Consider the following 19,862-nt stretch of genomic DNA (forward strand, 5'->3'; position numbering starts at 1 on the left):
GGTTTGATAATGATGTGCTTATGCCAGGTTCTACAGGATTTGATCATTCTGTCATAGAAATCCAATGAAGCATGAGTGATGGCTACTTTTTCCCTTGAAGCTTGCTTCAGGTCCCTGATGCCCGTCAAGCAAGTTTGTCAGTGAAACTTGACTGAGAAGAATTTAAAAGGCAGTTTTTGTTCCAAGGGGAAATGTACATACATATATGTATATACGTGTGTGTGTAAGTAAATGACTGCCCAGTCATTTTAGATACATACTTTCTAATGTAGCTCCAAATACTTTTGTTCCATCTTTTGTCCTCCCTGCTGAAAAACCTGCCTTTGCCAACGGGCTATGCTCACAGATCTTTTATCAGAATACACCTCCCAACTCTCCAAATGGGAAGTCCGTACAAAGAACAGCCTTCTGCTAATGACTTTCTCCCTATTGAAATGTGAGAAGCAATAAAAGAAGTCCCTAGTTTTGTAACAGCATTTCCAATGTTTGCTGAGTTTACAGGGGTACTGCTACTTAGCAACACCTTGTAAATTTAATTGCTAAGCCAGGGTGTACAAAGCATTCCAGTTCCATATGGGAGCCATTCCTTACAGACCTCCTTCCCTGGGAGCTCCCAATGTTGTAAATCTCTTCCCCTCCTCCCGTCTCCGAATTGCACTAACACTTTGGATGATTAGGGCTGCAGCAGCGATCAACATTTCCCCCTAGTTATTCCTTTCCATTGATCATTTAAATGAGGGATTATTCTGTTTTCCCATTTTAGCCCATGGATCAATTGTTTAAAACAATACACGGAGGTTAGTTCAGAAAATTGGTGCATCAAGAGGAACACATAAAGACACTCTTTGCGCAGGGGAAAGTAACTTTATATTACTTGGGCCAAGGGAAAAAGCCAATGAAAGAAGACACACAACAAAAGGAAACTTAAACAAAAAAGAAATAGCGGTAGTTAACAGTATGTAGATTTGGCCAAGAAACGCGGGGTCTTGTAATGCCTGTAGTGAAATCACAGAAAGGGAGAGCAGGACGGCACTAGTCAGATGGAAGTGATGGGGGCTATCCACAACCCTCTGGCTTTTGCTTCGCCGTGGAAGAGTATTTCAAGTGTGCAATGAACACTTGAGGTTTTTATTTTTGATGGAAATCTTACGGCACTGGCAAGAGAAGTGGAAGACTGGCAAACTTTTGACAGGCTGAGCAGTTGGGCCATCTTGTAGGACTTGGTGAATAAAGAGCACAGAGAGATGAATAGTTCCCCTAGGCTCACCAAGCACTAAAGGTAGGCATTTAGATATTTAGTGTGGTTTTAATCCTTGGATTTATGGTTTTGGCAAAAGAAAATAACTTCTCCTGGTAGAGACAGCATTCTTAAAGCTAACAGGGTGGTCCATCTTCTTTAAAATGTCTGCTTAAATATTGTTATCTGGAAAATCTCTGTGTCACTTTCATCTTAGGACCCCCACTGAACTCAAACATTAATGATGTGGAATAAACATTTCATTACTACAACTTAAGCTAGGCCCAGTGCTGTCAGGTAGGACTGCAACCCTATTATTATATTTATATAATAAATTCCACAGGGTGATTCATTTACCTTTAGTGTTCTTAAATTTGTTACAGTTCTGTATTCATCACAATATTAGATACCATGTGCTTTGCAGACCTCTGGAACCATTTTATTTGGATTCCCCCCCCCCCCCCCCCCCGCCTCTCCTTGCTTTCCACTGAGACTAAGCAGGTAGCTCAGGTACAAAGCAGGAGGAGTGATGAACAGGCAGAAAGCCATAACACACAATCAGCTACAGCTTCTCTTTGCCTCAGAGCAAGCAGCACTGTGAAGTTCCAGACTTTCTGGTACTCTTCAGCAGAGTTTATAATTTGACCAACTGTTACTTAGAAAATATGTGCTTGGGAAAAAAACCCAGAGGAAGATAGAAGATAAGAGGGGAGTGAAAGGTAACATTTCAGGTGAAATTCAACACAGAGTAAAATGCTGTAGACATCACTTAAGCTTTAGAAGAAGGATTTATTGTAGAAATCATTTATTCATGAGATCTTATTTCCCACCCATAAAGCTCCAGCAAAAAGCAATGCTGCGCCTCAGTTGCTGAACTTATCACAAAACGGCACTACTATATGCAGAAGGGTGCCAGCGCCAATTTTTGCAGGTATCCAGCTGCAGAAAGTTACATGAGTCCTAATGGATGCAAAGCAGAGAGGCCCCTGATCCACACGTATTTCCCCGTCTCTGGAGGCCCTAACACCTGGTGGGAGGGTGCGGGAAGGCTGAGACGGCAGCACTGGGCTGAGCTGCACAGCAGTCCTGCCTGCTGGGCAGGGGCCGAAGGAAGAGAGAATTGCATATCCCCTGGCTGCTCTGCGCTTCGCCTGCACTGTGTCCAAATACTTGGGCAAGCAACAAATATGGCTTAGAGCAGACTTTCCATTCCAGGGCGAATTTGGAAGCTGTTCTGTTCTGCAGTTAATCCTTACTGGGATTAGCAGCCTTATCACTATTTTCCATGTAACCATGACAGGGAGATTTCACTATGGCCCTTTTATCATCCATACACAACAAAGAGGATTTGAGTTCTGGCAGTTGCCGTTATTTCAGTCAGTAAAAATAGAAGTATTGCTTAACTATTTCATCAGATTTTTATTTTATTTCCCACTATGACTTATACAGTAAAACTTTATTGTAACATATTGTAACTTAAGGTATATAGCTCTCCTATCAACAGCTGTATTCTGATTTGTAGTCCAATAAGCTTTCCCGCTGCAGATTTCATGTGTACAGTTGTGTTGAGGTGTAATATATCATCACAGCATTTTTAAACTCAGAGCAATAATGTATTCAATTAGGTTGGAAATAAAACATCTAGTTTTCCTTACAATAAATCTTTTACTAAGCCCTCTACATCACATGTTCAACAAGGAAATAATACATGTCATTCAGACTAAGGGTTATTGTAGACTGCTGAGGGAAACATGAAATTCTGGAGGTTTCATCAGTCCTGTGAAATCCTGCAACATGGTAAGTGTACAAATTAGAAAAGGATGTAATATGTGACTAATGACACCTCTTGGGATATTCTTTGAGCCCATATTTACTGTTATGACCAGTAGGTTCATTTAGGCTGCAGGAGTTGAAAAGTAATACTAAAGTCGACTGAAAACACCTCTGAGTTCATTAGATGTGGCTGTAATTCAAACTCAGAAGGCATTTCTTTTCTTCTCTGTCATTCTTCATATTACTGGAAATATAGTGCTTGAGCTCCTCATAAAAGCATTATACATGATCACGTATCTACAGTCCCTGCAAAACACGTTTACACCTCGACATCTGTAGCAGTGCCACAGTCTGAGCAGCACCCTAATTCACCCCAGATGTCTCTTTAAAGGAAATACTGTAGTAGGGCTACTGTTCATAATATTTTCTGAGCATTGCCTTTATTACTTTGAAAGACTTTGATTTTTCAAGTGTCACAGACATCTGCAGTCACTTTTTTTTTTCCTGTGGAAGGGAAAAGCTATATCATGTGTTTAAATATGAATAGAGATTTTGGTAGTATTCACCCCTGGAAACGCCAATTGTTGACTATACATCAACCCCTATCCATCAGCTGCATTATATAACAAGGATTTCATTATATGCAGTCTCTGCGCAGCAGAGCACACACGCCAGTATTGTATCAGCTATTGCTTCGAGCGCTCTCAGAGAATGGCGTGCCAGAGCTCTTTATCCACACTTCAGTCAGCATTTCACCAGCTCAGAAGTATGCCAGATGGTCCACAGTGCTTGGTGATGCTCAATTCACAGCCAGGACTGTGGTGAATGAGACTCCATGAGTATGGGTCCCCAGACAGCTCTCTCCCTTTCAGATAGGGTGGTGTGGACGAAGGGCTCAGCAGCCGTCCCAGCATTGCTGTAAGGAGGGAGACAAGCCAAACTGAACTGTAGGGACCCACAGTACTAGAAGCACTGAGAAGAGCCAAAAACAAAGCACGCTCCTAGAGAAGGGTTCCTTCATGGCCCTTTGCTGGACTTGCTCCAGTATGCCCATGTCTCCTGTGTACAGGGGAGCCCAGAACTGGACACAGCACTCCAGATGTGGTCTCACCAGTGCTGAGTAGAGGGGAATAATCACCTTCCTCGACCTGCTGGTTATCATCTCCCTAATGCAAGCCAGGATGCTGTTGGCCTTCTTTGCCACCAGGGCACATTGCTGGCTCATGTTCAGCTTGGTGTCCACAAGGACCCTGAGGTCCTTTTCTGCAAAGCTGCTTTCTGGATGGTTGGCCCCCAACCTGTACTGGTGCACGGGATTATTCTTCCCCAGGTGCAGGACTTCGCAATTCTTGTTGAAGTGCAGGACTTTGCACTTTCCCTCCAGCTGGATCCCTTTGTGCCCAGCAGTTCCACCAGTTTTCAGTCCACTTCACTGTCCGCTTATGTAGTCTGTACTTCATCAGTTTGTTAGTGAGGATATTGTGGGAGGCAGTGTCAAAAGCCTTCCTAAAGTCAAGATAGACAACATTCTTTGCTCTTCTCTCATCCACCAAGCCAGTCATCTCATCATAGAAGGCTATCAGGTTGGTCAGACATAATTTTGCTTTCATAAATCCATGATGACTACTCCCAATCACCTTCTTGTGCTCACAGGTCAGGCTAGACAACGTCTGGTCCAAGCAGGAGAAAGCGTTCTGTAGGTCGTCTTTTGCCTTGTACCATCTTAATTCTTTGTGGTATGCTGACATCGCAGCTTTTGGAAAGAAGAGTACAAGGATGTGGGCAGTGCAGATGCCCTGGTCCACTGGAGCAGCTCACCTCCTTTTTCTGAATATAGACGGGGAGGCTGACAGCATTTATGGCTGTGAGAGACTTTCCCTAGAGAAAAGCTGATATGTGGTATCTGTGGAGTAACAGAGACTATTTTTCTACAGTATGCTGCTGTTGGGCTGAAAGCACAGCATGCCCGGTAAATCCTCTGTGTGGTGGAGCTTTTGATGAAGCAAGTGGGTACAAGGGTGTGGAGGCTGCAAAGTCTGGTTGGCATGGTGGTGTGGGCACTGGTTAGTGGGACATGTATTGGCAGAGGTAGACTGCTCTTGGCAGCGGCACCCCTGACTTTGGAGCTGTTGAAATGCTGGAGATGCAACTGAGAGGCACTGCAGCTGCTACTCCGAGCTCATCTGCCAACCCTTCCTCCCTTGGCCCCAAGCTTCAGCATGGGTGCTTGCAAATTCACTGGTACTTTGGACTAAAGTGTTTGAAGATGTGTAACTACTAGATAAATATGCTCATACCTCTTGTGTGCATGCTATCACAACTGAGCAACTCAAAGACCAATATTAACATTTTAATTTCTTGGTTTTTTTTTTTTCCCCGAAATTCACTATTGCATTAAGAAAGGCCGCAGCCCTGAACACTTCTTGAAGAAAAATCACACTGATGTAAATTTGCTGTCAGGTAAGGAAAGCAGAAGATTTCTTCCTCATGCTTCCTTTCTTGTATTCTCTGTCTATTTAGCGACTGAGCCCTCCAAAATGTGTGTGGGGACATCCCACAGTAATGGGAGTGTCCATACGCAAAATGTACGTAAAATTAGTCATTGTTTAAATATGAAAGCTGTGACCTCTTTGGGACAAAGAAAAAGGAAATGTGTATACATTTAAATATATTTATATATATTTAATATATTTATTTATATTTAATATATATTTAAATATATAAATATATATAAATACAATATGTATTTAAAGCACATAGGATATTTTTTAATCCTTCCAGCCTCATTTTCATCCCTCTTCTCCCATAATGCCCAGTTAGGCAGCTATGCAGGGCACTTGCAAAAACAGTGCACTTGATGACTTAGTGGACAGTTTAAATTTTGTGGAAAAAATGTCAAATCATTCTTCACAGTTCATTTTTTAATTTGAAAAACAACAGATGTGAAAACCAAATTTAATCTCCCATTAAAGAATACCATATTGAAACCTTTCTGAGTGGATAAAACAGTCAATACGATTGCACCAAAATATGATGGAAGCAGCTCTTCTTTTTTTCTTTTGCAGTGTAACACCTCTCATGTAGATATTTTTGAAGTAAGGTAAGGCTCATGCTTTGAATTTCATGGAATAAAATCCAGTGGGGGAAGACAGGGAGAGGAAACAATCAGGGAGAGAGGTTGAGCTGACAGTGCAGTTTCTTTGCAGTGACAACCACATGTATTCATAAATATTTTACAAGTGCAGCTTTCAGACTAGTAAATTTAACTGCCACATTAATGCAGCTTGCAAGTTTATAACCTGGACATTTGCGTGTTGTGAATGTCCAGTATTCTGCAGATGGTGACAGTAAAAGGTTTATATTTTGAAGGCTTTTCTCCTGTAGAGTGCTTTCTAGCTGTAAGGCTCTTGTGTTATACAGCAGCTGTGCTTCTTGTATAATACCACAATTCATCAATTACTAATTCCATTGAAAGATGTCACAAATATACGCTTTATGACATATTCCATACCATCCACGAATGGGGCAGAATCTTTTCATGTCCAAGAACACCACAGAGTCACCTCAGGAGAGCTGCAGAAAAAGTTGTATGCTTTTTATATTAAATGAATTTTATTGTTAACACTACAGAGGTTCTAAAATGAAAATGATGAAAATAAGTGTTGTAATCAGAACCAATTATGAGCAAAATGATTGCAGCTGACATTCAGAAATGTTATCAAGATCACAAATACCACTACTCGGCATTAAGACTGCTTCCCATAAGTCAATGTTAAAATTAGTGGTCATGTGGAGAGCTTAAATATGGTTCAGCAAATGGTGTGGATCTTTCCACTTATTTGGATAAAACAGGGAGAGAATGACAAATGGTATCCTAAAAGGAAGATGGCATTGTTAAAGGGCAGACTAGAACCAAAAAAACCTAGAGGGTCTGGAAATGTGTGAAGAGAAAAAGCCAGCTATACTGGACTTGGTGAGAGTAAATCCCATGATCACCCTATAGAGTAGAGGTGTTTTGTATCGAATCTCTTCACCTTGCTTCTGGACTCTGACATTATAATGACAGAAATAAAGAAAAAGTCAAGGGGAAAGCAATAAAAAGTAAGAAAGAACTTTCTTCTGGAAATTTCTAACCTGTTGTGAAATCTGATTTGCCCTGATCCTGTACTGAAACTTCTTTTAATCTTTCACAAGAATTACACTCTTGGCTGCAAAACCAGACCCATCCCACTAGCTGTCATGTCAGGGGAGCATTAAGCCCGTGGCAGAGGATGTGGTTTGATTCAGCTTGTCTTCCCTGCAGCTTCTTCTGATGGCAGTTTTGCAGAGCTTTTGATGAGAACCAAACCTTCTCATGTCTGGCATATTCCTCAAGCAAAGCCAATGATAAACGCTCCAAGCACAGCAATCCTCCCCAGTGCAGGTATGTATTATATGCATTTCCCTCTACAAACCAAGGTGAATTTATCCCTGTTGGACAAATGCTTCAAAAAAGCTGTCTACCAATAGAGTTGATGGCTGGCTCCTTGACTGTTTTCTGCCAGAGTCCAATCCTGTCGATAGGCAAGAATCTGATTAATCCTGCAGCAGGTAGCAAGGTGGTGCTTGTTAGGTGAAATTATACTTCTCAGTGAAATGAACTGCATACTACAAAATTCTTCTTTTTTGTCTTTTGCATGCACACACCACAATCCTTTGCAGCCAGTTACAACCAAAACCACTCTGGATTTGCTTGTCTAGACGACTTTGGTCTGAAGAATAAGACCCTGTGAAGTGCAGATACTTCTTCCTTCCATTGTTTCTAACAAAAGGGATAAAAGCAGTCAACTGCTTATTGCAGTAACTCAGGAAAACTGCTTTAAAACTGATTGAATCAATTTCCCTTTATCTTGTTACCTCAGACCTGAGCAATTTTAAAGAGTTCAAGCCAAGTAACTGCAATCCATGACTCTGACATTATATCCATACATCTCTCTCTTTTTCTTTCTGTTCCAAAAGTTCTGCTGCTGTGGTGGTTTAACCTCAGTCGGCAACTGAGCACCACACAGCCTCACTCTCCCCCCGCCCCCATGGGATGGGGGAGAGAATTGGAAAAGTAAAAGTGAGAAAACTCGTGGGTTCAGATAAGAACAGTTTAATAATTGAAATAAAATAAAATAGTAATAATGATGATGATGATGATGATGATGATGATGATGATAATAATAATAATAGAATATACAAAGCAAGTGATGCACGATGCAATTGCTCACCACCCGCCAACCGATGCCCAGCCAGTCCCTGAGCAGCGGCCCCCCCTGGCCAGCTTTCCCCCAGTTTATGTACTGAGCATGACGTCACATGGTATGGAATGTCCCTTTGGCCAGTTTGGGTCAGCTGTCCTGGCTGTGCCCCCTCCCAGCTTCTTGTGCACCTCCAGTCTTCTCAGTCGGTAGAGCATGGGAAGCTGAAAAGTCCTTGACTAATGTAAGTGCTACTTAGCAACAACTAAAACATCAGTGTGTTATCAACATTGTTCTCATACTAAATCCAAAACACAGCACTGTACCAGTTACTAGGAAGAAAACTCTATCCCAGCCGAAACCAGGACAGCTGCACATTCCACAGGGCTGAGCCTTCCAAGCAAGAGATGAGCCACCTGAGAGGGTATCATGCGTTGGGACATGAAATTAAACCTTTCTCTGTAAGAGTTCCCAAACTACTTTCTCACTCTGCACTGCATGCATCTGTGCTTAATTGTTTGTCTTCTAGGATTAAGAACAAAAGATTGTTCAATTTATTTAGTGCCTAGTGTATTACAAGTGCAATGGAATAAAGATGCAAGGAGGTTTTCCTTTTAGGAAAGCTAGGTTTTCCATTTACACATAGGTATGTCAAATATTCCCTAAGTGGGTTGACGATTTTAAAAACCAAAATGGCCAAAAAACAGATAACACATTCTAATGGACCTCATCATCTTCTATGCCTAAACTTTCAAAATGTATATTTCTCAGTGCCTATGATACCTGCAAAAATTCCTTCTGTTACTTAAATGAATATGAAAATATTGCATCTGTACTTTACTGTCAGCTTCCAGCTTTTAGAGCAGGTCTTACTTCTTTCAAATGTTCCAGGAGGCGGGAAGAAAGATTGTTTGTACCTATACTGGGACCCCCCCCACCCCCCAGCTACAACTCTTAATTTTTTCTAAAACCTCTTTGAAAACCTTTCTGGATTTGATTTATTTTTCATCCCAGTCCCAGATAGATACAGGCAATAAGCAATATGCCCTCTGCTTGCTCCTTTCCAATCTTGTATGCACAGTTATTAATCTTCATAATGTTTCTCAGACAGGTCTTTGTTCCCTAATGACTCCAGGCACACCTTTGGGCATACTGCTAGGCAAAAACCCTGGTGTTTTTCAGGACAGGTTTCCCATAGTTTAGTTTATGAACCAAGTTCTGAATGTTTACTTAGGCACTCATTCAAATTTGGACCTAGATTTTTAAAAGTAGCAAGCAATTGCTGCCTTCAGTGTTGCATGATTTGAGACTCTTTTTCAGATGTATTTTGAGCACTTAAGACCCTAAGTTTTGTTGTAAGTCAATGTCACTGAAGTTGCCTAAGTCAATTTTTAAAGTGGACCTTTGCTGTGTCAATCATTTAAGCTTAAGATGTGGAGTGAATCAGTGCCCAAATCCTTTTAAAAATGCTACAGAAATTGCACAGTATTGAGACTACTACATGCCGTGTTGCCAGTCTCTAGAGTTCTAATGTTTTTGTTTCAGATAAATGAATAAAAGGAAAATATACTTCATGTATTATAGTGTCAGCCTACTGAATGTGCATTATAACCAAAGCCATACAATTTACAATAAGATGTGTTACTAAAATCCCATGTATTGGTGCATCAGATGACCATTGCAGAGTCAGCTAGTTGATTGTATGAGTTTGCAAGGTTTCTGTTCCTCCTCTGAAGTACAAAATATTGGTCACTGCCAAAGACAATGAAAACTCTACCTGGTTATTCAAGATGGTTCAATATGGGACAGTCCTCTGTTACACAAGAAGTTTATGGTGTTTATTTAAAGAAGATCAAATGAGTGAAGAACAATTGCCATGGAAACAAATCCTGTAAGTTTTGCTTCAAAGTAATGATTTTGCATCTAGCAGTATAAGCTGTGCTAAATAAAAAACAGATATGGACAATATTTTGAAACATGGGTTCTTCTAACTCTACTTAAACTGTAATATGGCATGCTGGGTTTTCAGCAATGCAGAACATGCTGTACAGATCCAGACAAAGCTCTTCTGGATAGTGGACTCTGGTCTTAGTGATTTAAAAAGGGGTAGCCATAAAATTAAAATTTTACATTTTAAAAAATATTTTGAAGTTGTACTTTCTGGTTGTTTTTTTTTTTTTTTTCCTACTCATTACTGGCCACAGAACAAGCAGGGGAAAATAACACAGAAACATTATTTGCATGTGGACAATGAATCACATTTAAAGAAAGCATCAGCTTGTATACACAGAATTTTGAATCTATCATTGATGACAATTTATTGCCCTTAAAATTCTATAAAGACAGTATCTCAACACATAATGGTTTGTGATTTCCTTTGCCCAAGAAAGAGAAAAATGACCCTCAATAGTTCTGTTTTTTTAAAAAAACTACAGCATTTGACTGTTGCTTTTCACAGGCATAATGAAGCAGATTTTAAACAAAAACAATAACATACTTTGATGGAATATTTCCATGTGCCCTGTATCTGAGTAAAATCCGTGCCATGAACTCAGTGATCAGCAAGGCCTTGCCCAGGAGATGGCAGATTCACAGCTACTTTAGTGTTTGACACCACTGTTCCCTCTCAAAGGCTAAAATGCACCATTAACTGTCTAGGATATTATTTAGGGCACTTTAAATCAGGAACTAATTTGTGCCATGCAAAAAGTCATCAGGATTTGTTTAATTTGGAATGATCATAAGGCCAAAAGATAAAACTTCCACATAAATATATATATCTCTCACATTTGAGAAAGAGACCCTCAGGTGCATTACAGGAACATGTGGTCAGCTTGCAGGAGGAAGAGAAGAAACTTAATAATTTAAAAAATGTAGTTGAAACCACAGAAATTCTTTAATTAACTTGTATGATATGAAGTGTTTCTTAGCTGCCTTTCAACACTTTTGTGGAAATAAGGTGCAGAATTCCCCAAGTAAAGGGGGACTCTCTGCCATTGTTCTAAGTCCCCTCTGCGAAACGGGGCAGTCACAAGAAACAAAGGTGGCAATTAAAATCTCGTGATATGATCTCAAGCTCTGTGAGAGGCCCTTCGAACAACAATTTTGCATAGCTGCTAGGTCACTTTGTTCCTGTATTTTTTTTCTGAGCATCTAGTTGGCTCCAGCATCAGAATAGGGTAAATGCTGCAGATAAGATCACAGATCTCTTAGATACTGCTATTTATATGCATATTGTGTTGTCTTCGTACAGGTAGATACAACTTCTTGATTAGCCAGTGGAAAAAAAAGCCAGTATTATTCCTTAGTCTTATTAATTAGAATTAAGGAATGAATTAGTTAAATTTATGAAAGTCTTAACCTCTACAAGAGGGCTTTCTTTCACTATGTTTCATCTGAACATAATTCATTGGACAGTATATTAAGCAAATTAATATTTGGAAAGAATTTTATAATTTTCAGGCTAACTGAACTCTCATCGTCACCAACAGTGTGATGCCCTCAGTTGAAAGAAGGAAACAGCTCCATGGACTTTATTTTAGAATTAACAATTAACTTTTTTACCTCCCCATTCCCGGAGGTGGAATAACACTTCCCCTATTACTTCTCAGAGTTTATCTTACTGCTTAGGGTACTTACTTTGAAAAGGCTTTTCTCTTGTGAGCTGGACACGGTCAGCTGGGCAGGTTAGGCCAAGCCAGACTATATCTCATTCAACAAAACATACTGGACCAAAGTAAATATTTAAGGTTTCCTATTAATATTTAGATATCACCCATACCTTTATTAATTATTAGTTATGCTACCATGTCCTTTCCCTCCACCCTTTATTGCTCAGGAGTCTTCTGCCTTCCGGTTTGTAAGGGAGAGGACATACTCATGAAGAAAGCTTGTATATGGAAAACATTGCTGAGCAATTTCTTGGGATGCAGTCTTTGTCGCACTTACTGAAATGCCAAGCCTCCTATTGACTCAATACTTTTCAGTAGTTCACTTTATTAGGCCCCACCTGTGAAGTGAAAAGGAATACGATTATTGAAGAACGCTTGCTTTTACTTGACAGGTTTCAAGTACCAGATCTAATTATCATGCCATAAACTGACAATTTCAAAGGATAATCTTCTGATAAATACTGTGTTAAAGCCAACACATTAAACGCATTTTCTCATTATGCCAATTGGAATGGATACAATATTTTCCTTGCCATGGGCACATTAGAACGTGGTCAGGCAGAAGCTGTAACAAAAACAGGTAGCAATTTTATTATAATTAAAAATAATATGTTCAGCTTCAAACATGGAACTGGACAGCAATTCCTGCAGGCAGCTACTATCCACGACGTGTCATTTTAACAAAGCCACCTGAGAATATGGTGTTCTTGGTGCTATGCATTTGTCTGCATATGTCTATGTATGTACCCAATACCGTCTTTGAACGTTTTTGGTTTCAACCTCATTAGAAGTGAGCAAATGTTTCATAGAAACTTAAATTATTTAAAAGTTCATGAAAATATGAACAGGAGAGGAGATGCCATAAATTCTGGACAAAGAAAAGTCTGAAGTGTGAGTTCAAAAGTCGTAAGACCTAAGAGAATCCACACTGGAGACAGCAGGATCTTTCATACGTGCCAGCCTGTGAACAAACCTCCTGCAGAGCTCATAGTCAACCACAAGACAAAAACGGTTGGTTTCAGTAGTCCCGGTGCTCATAAAAGTACTCATTTAGAAAGAAGGGGACCTATTCTGTAAAAGAATAGACCAAAGGCAACTACCTGCTCGCTCTCCCATACACTCGCAAGACCCACATGATCTGGAGTCCCTTGCTTGCTAGCCTCTCCTGTCCAGAGAGGCTACTGGGCTGGCAGGACTTCCCATGTCCTTCAGAGAAGGTGTACTCTTTTGCAAGCAATACCTAGTAACAGGGATATTCCCTGCAGTGAAAGCAAATCATCATCTTATCTCCTCAACTTTCCTCTTTGATTTAGGAACATCTAGAAGCAAATGCCCAGCTTGACACCATTATTTATTCTCTTTTACAGAAAGCTGACAGATAAAGCTAGAAAGCTGTGTGATAAAAGCACTATGCCTACCAGTATGCCATCCCCACCCCTTTCAGACACATATATAGCATGAAACGTGACAAAAATGTGCAGATCAGATTCTCCTCCTACAGTCCTGCTTTCAGATAAGCCATCTACTGAAGTTTTTACTTTGCTAGTGTCACACAACTGAAAGAAAAATACATATGGAGGAGACAGAGATTGAGAGAAAAAGGACAATCTTCTGAGTAATACAATCTTCAGATCTGTAGGTCATGAAGCCACAACATAGGAAATTAACAAATTGCCACAGCCTTCCTGGGGTACAGGTGATATAGTCTGAAACTTCTCTGATGCTGATTCCAGCACCAGCTATAATCGTTATCTTACTGAACCTTTTAAACAAAAATTTAGTGATGTTTCAAAGGACTACAGGTGAACATGGTGTCTCCCACCTCATTTCTGCTCTTCAAGTGACCTGATTTTGCTGAAGAAAGAGTGAAGGACCTGCTTGCAGGAGTTTTCACCCCAAGGTGTAGGCTGTCGTGCAGGACAGTGCTGAGAAGCATTGATGTATTGCATTTATTTAAAACTGCTAAACTACTCTAGTACTGGTGTATCTTTGACCCTCAACCCATTCACATCACTATTGGATGCATCTCTTGATGCATCTCTGTGAAACAATATACACGCCTGTGAATGGGGGTTGTTAATACGTAACTCACAAAGGTATCTTAGTTTAATTATATTGTTGGCCAGCAAAGAGCTATTGGGTAATTTCGGGAAAGCATCAATACCTCTTTAACCACACAGCACTCACATAAGTAAATTTTTATATTCAGAGCCATGTCCCATCAGGACAAGAATGTGAAAATTAATTCAGATGACGTGCTGTTGGTATAGTGCAAATAAACAGTGTTCTGACATATCTCAAAGGCATTTGCATAACTGCAAGGTGCAGGTGTTTCCAAGAATCCCTGGCATGGCTTATGAATGCTGGAGTATTTAGCTTCAGGCTTCCTGGCCAAAATACACTCCTAACACTATGTCAAGAAAAGAAACATATCGGCTCATGGAATAATTCCTAAATCATACTATATCAGGCAGTGATGACTTTCTGAAGAAGCTACTGATAGCTAGGGGGGAGAAAGAAAAATCCCAAGAGAAGGCGATTGTATATATGGGTATGAACTGGCAATCTTATATACATGAGACGTTCAGACTCTTTGGATCAAGTCTCTACAGTAAGTTGGCGATACTTTGAGATAGACAACTCTTTTCCTGTTGCTTGCAGTTGCCATGAATTTACTGGAAGCACTGACTCATGCTTAATTAGTGGTGCCTTGGGTTATTTTTATATTGTTTTTATGTGTTTATAGTATCTGCTATTTTTAGGGCACGTTATTATTCTTCTTCAGAATATTTCATTGTAATCTGGCACAGTAATTTTTCTGTAAGATATTGAAACCTGAAAAAACTATCTTTTCAATATCTTGTTTTGACTTAATTCCAAGCAGACAAATCTATGGATGATAAGCTTTCTTCATGTAAGTCAGTTAATCAAGTAATGGATTGCTTATTAACTAATACATGGAGTTGGCTCCACACCTAAATTCCTCAGAGATAATGAAATGATACCTATTAGAATGATTGCACAGCTCTCTGTATCTAAATAGAAAGCAGCACTTTTTCTATCAGTAAGGAGAGCAGGAAAGTGTTAATGTTTTAAATCCCTGACAAATCTCAGTGGAAAACATCTTTGCTTGTAGTGTTTGTTCACCACACGGTGCATGCTTCAGAAGGTGCTAAATCAGCAAAACTGCTGAATTTGAAATATCGGGAACATTCATCTGCCTCTGAATTCAGTTATGCTATGTGTAAAGATCCTGAATAGAATCTGATAGTGTAACAGCAATGTGGAACTGCATATTAAACATACCTAACCTGTCATTAAAAACCTCTAATTACAGCCATCAGATGAGTCCCTGTGCTGCTACTTGTCATGCTATATCTATATATCATTTTAATGGGAGAAGATAGTATTTCTGATTATGTCGCTTAATGTACAATATATGAAAGTTATGGGCCTGAACCTGTTCCCATGGAGGTCAATGACAGTTTTGCCATTGTCTTCAATTAGAGCAGGATGTGCTTTTATGACACTAGAGTTTCATTTGCATTAATTAATTTACTTAGTAGGTAATGAAAAACTTGAAAAAACAGCCCTCTGGCTCATGAGTTTGGCACTGTATTTAATACTTTCATTAGGAATAATTGCATTGATAAACTTTTAAGCAGAAATGGGTAAGACGGATCAGTGTATTAGGCAAAATCAAGCTTACCAGGAGTTGATCGGGAAGCCCTGAGACTGCCTTCCGTGCCCCAGCCTCCTTTTCTTTTATTTGTCAGTGAATAGGTCTAGAATGTCGCATCTTTAATGCTTAGCAGCGTAAGATGAAAGCACAACAGTTTCATACTTTATGGATTTATATGCTTTATACATCATGGAGACATTTGCTCAGCAGACACTACAGAACTGGCAGCTGGTTTTCAGGTCAGCAGCCTTACTGGGAACGGCAAGGATAGATGGGTGATGAGGCTGAGGTGGTTCTTCACGTCACGGTTGAAGCCAGGAGCTACCTATGTGGGAAGATCCATATAGATGTCTCTGAACACAATCATGTGGAAGGAGTCTTACATAGCGTGCTTTGATTTCTTAAATTAAATATAACATATCAGTCTCCTAAATTTTTAGTTTTTTAGCTGTTAACAGCATCGATTATGTTAGCATGGGAGCTAATGTTAGCTCATGCCTGGGAAAGAGAAGAAGCTGCGAAAACAGCGATGGAGGCAGTTCCGCCAAGCTAGCAGGATTGCACTGTGCCAGCTGGTGGGGATGTAGGTTACTCCCAAAATGCAGAGTCTGGGACTGAAGAATTATAAGGAGAGTATAGATAACACCTTTAACAGAAAGGACAGGAATCAAACGATCTTCCGGTGAGCCAGTGACAGCCGAAGGATTTTACGGTGGCTTGCCGGAGGGGTGGTATGACCCAGCAGTGGATGTACTTGTTTGGGATTTCTGCGATCTGGCTGATTTCCACATGGAGCCACATACTTCCCCTGTCATCCTGGCAAAGCCACTTCTCCTCCTGGTCGCTGCTTCTACGGCCTGGGGGTAGTAACTCCTCCTTACCTTGTAAGGTTTCTGTTTTGGTTGGGTTTGTAAGGTGCTTAGTTACCCAAGTGTCGGGAGCTATAAAGTACCAAGATCAATTGAAAACCTGTCAGTCAGAACTTGAAAACCCATCAGTCTCTGTATTCAGAGCTTTTTATTAAATTAAGAAGAAAAAAAAAAAGTGAGACAATATTGGCTTGGGGTCTACTTGCCCCCTTTAGCATATTGCTATGATTGTCTTGGAATACTTTTAGCCAGGCACACTGTAGTTTATGGACATTATTGTAGAAATACTTGCTGAGAAAAGCCATTTTATTAATTGAGTAGTCTCACTGTAAACCATGTGATATCCCAGAAGACACTTTATAAATAAAGTGTATTTGCATCAGGAGTTTTTCAAGGTTCTCTATTTTACAAAACAATAATTCACAGCTTAAACTAAATCCATCGAGGTGAAGTTTATCAGTTGAGCACTTTAATAAAATGGGATCAAATGCAATTTCTAGTGGAGACAACAAATGCTTCTTATTTGGCATGATACTTTACATATCTATGTATCACTTTAAAGAATGTAATTGATGATGTTCCTCTTGTAGAGAAAATGAGTTTGCATGGCAAGAAATGAGCCTATACATCTGCTTCACTCGGACCAGTCCTTTCTATGTGAGCCTGAAGAAGATTTTCATCTATGTTTCCCAGAAACAATGTTGAATTCAGACAACAAGAATAGGTATTTCGTTTGAAATTTTATGATACTTTCCGGATTTGTTGCTGTTTGTGGCAATCATGTAAGAGTAGGGGAAAAAAAAACCGCTAGGAATGCTGGAAGGAAAAACACTGAGTTAAGCCATTAAGACAAAAATTCATCTGAGCTGTTTTAAAAAGAAAGATGGAGAGCTAATGCCTATGCATATGATGTAACATTTAGCTCTTCTTGTTAGCTAGACTATAATTTGTCATATATTAATTTTTTTAGGCTGATGGTAGCACTCTTCTAAAGTGCACTTTGACTTCTTAAAAATAAAAATAACACAGCAGTTCCTTTTAACTTTTTTAAATCTTAGCTTACCACCTCACTAATGTTTAGTGGAAGGCTCTCAGTGTGTCTCTTTGAGAAATGCCGCTTGTTTAGGAAGTTCTTTGTCTTTATTTCAGTTAAAAGATTGGCAATTCAGAGGCTGCGAGTCAGTACTCCGTAGCTTATTGCAGAAATTTTATTTAGATTTTACCCTGATTTTGATTCAGTTCCACTTTAAACCAAAGTGACTGTTTTATTTCCCCTGTGAAGGGAAATGTAGCATTACACAGAAAAGTTTTGCAACTCCGGAAACTCCTTTTTTTCCTGCAAATCTATCGTTACTGCTCCTTCTACAATGTACAGATGAGGGAACTTAAAAAAGGGGCTTGCCCTGCTGCTCACAAAACAGGATACTTGCAGACAGGCACACTTAAGCTGCCTGTGCCCCAAGGCTTCTGCTAACTATTGACAACTTTACCTCTGAGTCTCCAAAGTAACAACTTTTGCTTGATTACCCAAGGAAACCTGTCCACCTATTGATTTCCCCGTAAATCTGATTGCTTTATCTGGTAGATATAGTCTTCAGATATTACCTTCTTAAAAACTTCTTGAAAAGCAGCTGCTGGATAAAGGACAGAGAGCCAGGCTAATGACACCACTGCGGAAAAGACTGCCACCCGGGCTCAGCGGGTACCTATTCTGTTTGGCTTGCAGGCTGGTCAACCAGCAGAAGTGTGCCGACAGGCCAAACAGCACAGCAATCCCTCCAAATTGGCCACAGAAAATGCTGCCCCTTTCTCACTGATGGAGTAAGAGGCATGGAGGGAAAAAAAGAAGGCAGTGGCTCAGATGATGGCGAGTGTCTTACGGCACAGGGGATTCAAGTGATGTTACTGCAATAGGAAAAGGATATAGGATCTTCATATAGGAATGCATGGAAAAGTGTTCTTCATTAATTTAATTACCTATGGTATAATTTGTTTAAAATATGACTCAATGCATTATATCATAGTTAATAAAAGGCTAAAAGAACTACAAATAACACTAAATTTAGATTAGAGGTTACCTAGATTTTCTTTTTATTTCATCTACCTCTCAAAGAACAATGAAGTTTATTTCATCTACCTCTCAAAGATGAAGAAGTTTTGCTTTTACTTCTGGAGAATGCAATAGGATGTTTATGCATGTTTACTCACCTCAGAGTTACTAAGACTCTTCATTGCTCCAAAATATTCATTAGATATCAAGGTTATATAGGGGGTAAATAAAAGTTTATGTAAGATCTAATTATTAACTCCAGTCAAACAGAGCTTCCCTCCCCATTTCCTTCCTAAAACCATGCTCAGCTGCAGAAGACCCATCAGGGCATCTCTATACATCTTGAAGAGGAGAAATGGGGAGAGGAAGAGTCTTCATTCCTTTAGTATTTAATTTTAAGATGTCTAAGAACAAAGGGCTAGATACAAACAGGAACAAACGGATTCAGTATGAGCTGAAATCTCGCAACTCTTATTCAGCTGGTCGTCTCCGTACTTCATTGGAACTATTTGCATGATGAGCAGCAGAGGTCATCTTCTGTGATACTTGGAGAGTTATCTTTGGCTTGCTTTCATAGACTTCAGCGAGACAAAATGTCCACTGAAATCTCACACCTCTGCCAAAACTAACTTTCAGGATGTTCCATTTGAATCAATCCAGCTGGAAAATCACCTCAAAACAGGATCATAGTGAAACTCTGAAGCCTTATCTGATACGAGTTTTCTTAATATTTTTTTTTTTTAAACAAGACACTGAACTTGAACTTGATGAGATACAGAGTATTTTTTTGTCTAATAAAATATTGGATAATGCACAATCCTATACAAACTAATGGATGCTCAGGTAAAAAGAAATGCTTATGCAAAAATGTTTCCCACAACAGGTAATGCTTAGAAAACACCATTCAAAGTTATATTTATTATCCTATAGTTTTGATAATGTAAACACCAACCTTTCTTTCCAGAGGCAGTTCTTAGTTAGGTAAAATTAGACATTGCTAGAATATATTCAAGTACAAAAATGAAGAATTATGCCCTTGTTGCTCCTTATTTGGAAAGGCGAAGGCTTCAGCATCAAAAATAATAGTTCTGAAGGCTGAGCGGGTAGTGATGATACGGCACGCAGCAAATGATCTAGGGGACCATTCTCGATCTTTTTCAGTTCAGCACCTCTCTGTGGTTGTATAGCTGGGAAAGGAACTACTTGTGTTTCTTAACATGTGTTTTTAAACCTGTTGGGAATGGCTGTCCTCGGGCTGAGGTCTCAAAATTATAAGCTTACAGAAAGCAAGACAGTACCAAACTGGGAAGTACTCCATAAATGACAGGTCACCTTCACAAAGAAAAGTACATCGGTTT

Source organism: Aptenodytes patagonicus, chromosome 2 (assembly GCF_965638725.1).
Source record: "Aptenodytes patagonicus chromosome 2, bAptPat1.pri.cur, whole genome shotgun sequence".
Lineage (NCBI taxonomy): Eukaryota > Metazoa > Chordata > Aves > Sphenisciformes > Spheniscidae > Aptenodytes > Aptenodytes patagonicus.